This window comes from Nematolebias whitei, chromosome 6 (genome assembly GCF_014905685.2).
Source record: "Nematolebias whitei isolate Nwh7 chromosome 6, NemWhi1, whole genome shotgun sequence".
Taxonomy (NCBI): Eukaryota; Metazoa; Chordata; class Actinopteri; order Cyprinodontiformes; family Rivulidae; genus Nematolebias; species Nematolebias whitei.
This window is the reverse complement of record NC_056503.1, coordinates 33641034-33644150: the sequence shown is the minus strand read 5'-3', so window position 1 is coordinate 33644150 and position 3117 is coordinate 33641034. Positions and strand designations below refer to the sequence as shown.

The 3117-nt window shown below is 45.3% G+C and overlaps 1 protein-coding gene across 1 annotated transcript in view; it reads right to left on the bottom strand.

Moving 5' to 3' along the window:
• Positions 1–1983: 1983 nt before the first annotated feature.
• Positions 1984–3117, bottom strand: part of LOC119410646 (ras-related protein Rap-2b) — a 3730-nt gene continuing 2596 nt past the window's right edge. The window contains exon 2 of the mRNA XM_037677531.1: positions 1984–2512. The gene's annotated coding sequence lies outside the window, so the exon portion shown is untranslated. The remainder of the gene's footprint in view (positions 2513–3117) is intronic.

The following is a 3117-nucleotide window of genomic DNA, read 5'->3' as shown; positions in this document are numbered from 1 at the left end:
GACTCAAACTGAGCAGCAGCAGAGGGGGGTTCACTTTACAGTAACTGGGGCATAGCTGTAAAAACTTCCCCCTCTTATCTACCACCAGTCGTCTTTTTTTTTTTTTAAGAGCAGACTCCTGCGGCGTAGCTGCCTGATCGCACAATCTGCATGAAGGCCTTGGAGGAAACATGCCCTTAGCCTAGGCTTTGCAAAGATAACAGCTGGAAAGTAGACGTGACTTGCGAGGGATTGCGAGGAGGATCTGGGAGCTGCTATCAACAGTTGCACAAAAACAAAGCTCCTCGGCACAGAAAGACAAAATGACGACGCGGGCCCATCGTTTCAGCTGTAAGGATTGAGAGAAACTCGCCGTGCGTGTTCGAACGTGCAAACGCTGCCTCTTTTTTTCCAAACAGAGAAAGTTGGCAAATAGTGTTGGAAGATTCACACACACACATTAGGAATGGGTCAAACTGCTTGTATCATTTGAATGCACCTGTTGAACACAACCCTCCCGACCCTCCCACGTGCTCTGCAGTCACACGGTGCAGGCACAGCCAAAGAATACATACGATACCGATGCTTGCACAGGCTGACACACACGGACACCCAAGCCTTCTCGGACACACACACAGAACCAGCACATAACCATTCTTAGACACGCTGGACTCGATTTGAAGCTCGTCTTGCGTTTGTTTACTCTGTTCCCCCTGAGCAATGCTGCGGCCGACCCAGCCAGCCGGGTCGAGGTAATCCTTGTAGGTAAACAGAAGCAGAGCGGCGGGCCCGCCGGGTTCTTCCTGCCTCTGCACATCACACTACTGCACCCACACACGCTGCAGCTCCAGCTTCTAACTGCTGCATCTAGAGCTTGAGCTGGTCTGATAAAACATGAGGGCGAGTAGATTTTGTGAACTTAAAGCTCTTTACATGAGCACCTGTTGGGTGTAGCGGTCAGACCGACCTCAAACCTCCTGTCATAAACTCTGCCACACACGAACAAGGCCGAGTTCTTCATCTCACTTTGTGAACTAGTCATAACAGCCTGTGCTGGGACTTTGCATCACCGTGGCTTCAGCGTTAGAAACAGACAAAAGGGCATGCCTCAGCAGCAGCAATAAACATCGGGTTTTGAAGTGAAAAACGAGCTTGTTTTAAGTAGATTGGTCCACCCCCCCCACCCCACCCCCCATCAGATTAAAGTTGTGCACACTTTATATACGTCCGTATTAGCACTCGTAACCTGAGGGTTACAAGTTCGGCTGCCATTTTTGTATTGAAAAGTGCTGTTCCAATTTACCGTATTTTTCAGACTACAAGGCGCACTTAAAATCCTTTAATTGTCTCAAAAACCGACGGTGAGCCTTATGTATTAATTCTGGTACTGCCCTCGAACCGATTTTATGACGTTGTAGTGAGGAGTTGAATAAAATTTGACTTATCCGTTTTGTTTAATGCGCCTTATAATCCGAAAACATATGGTAAACGACGCGGCAGTGACTACACGGAAACAAAGAGGACGTTGAGAAAGAAAACGCAGCTCAGCGTGGGTTTTTTTTTTTAAACAAAATGCAATTTGTATTAAAAGTCTTGTCTTTAAAACAGACAGCTCACTGTTGAACGGCGTGTCTGAAAATTCAACTTACAATCAGGTTAGATTTGTCATCAACACTTAATCACATTTCCTGTAAAAAAAAAAAACAAAAAAAACAACAACAACAACAAAATAAAATAAAACTACAGAACAAAATAAATTCCTTTGACGCAACTGGTCTGGAAGGTAAAGTGTTGTTTACTGCCGTCACGCTGAGGTGGATCCAGTACCTGTGCATTTCAACATATAGATTTGTCCAGACGGAGCGAACGAAAGAAAGGCCGACGTAAAACGTACACAAGTCCACCGTTTTAACAACAACAAAAAGCCTATAGTGTGTTTATTTGTTTTCAGCCTCCACCTTTACAAGATTATCCATGAGAAAAGTTCTCGGTAGCGCGTGGACGCCATGTTGAAGGGTTGTTTTGGTGACACGTGTAGGTTGGCACAAAATCTGAAGAGCTGATTTGTTTTGGAAAGGCACTCGACACCGGGGTGATCAGGTCAGCGTCCCATCGCTTCAGGTCCTCTCACACCAGAGGAGGTGAAGAAGGAAAAAAAAAAAAAAGTGGCACTCATCACTTGACTCCACCATCAGATATGTGATATCTTCTAACCTTTAGGAGGGGAGGGGGGGGGGGGGTTATTGGAGTGTTGTGGAGCATCGCCCCAAATCTTCACCCTCCAGTCTGTGCAGTTATTTAACAAAATAAATTCTATTTCCCTGCCTTCTTCTTATACAGAAACATCCATTTATGAGTTCCGCTGAGTGTCACTCTCCGTTTCTTGTCCGTTGTGGGGTGGTTTAGGACTGCGGGGGGCGGGCGGGGGTGTCTGGAAGTCAGCGCGGACATCGATGGTGGACACTGATCGTGCAAAAGATACTCCAACCCAGGAGAATTCCTGAAGAGTGAAACCCCTCCACGGTCTCGGTTGCTGCCGACAAACGAAAAAGAAATAGTTGTGAATGCACAAGCACAACTTCAGATAACAGCGCTGTGCTTTACTCTACATTTACTAAATACCGACTTGGTGATTCCTAAATATGGGTGCACTGGAATCTCCCCGCTCCTGTTTGACCTCATTCAGGAAAAAAAAAAAAAAAGAAGACTACTGGTCTGTTTGCTAACGCTAAACTTTAGCTAAAGAGGTTAAACCAGGGGTATGCAGCCTGTGGCTCTTCAGCCCTTCTTAAGTGACTCCTTAGGACTTGACCTAAAAACAATGAACCTGGGCCATTTTTATTTAAATAATCACACGTTTTCTGCAGCTTTCATGTGCAAACGTTTTGCAGTGAGTGCAAGAAGTTTCTAATAAAACATTCTGGTACTCCAGTTTTCTCCCACTTACCAGAATCATTCATGCCAGTTTGACTGGAAACTCTAAATAGTGCCTCGTTTTGTCTCTACATGTCCAGCATGGACCTCACCTCTTGCGCAAAGACTCAAGTTTTCAATAAAATGTGGCACTGACGTCATTATTAGCCTGTTCTACAGTTTGTTTAAGCAACTTTGACACACTGCACTGTACATTCATATTTA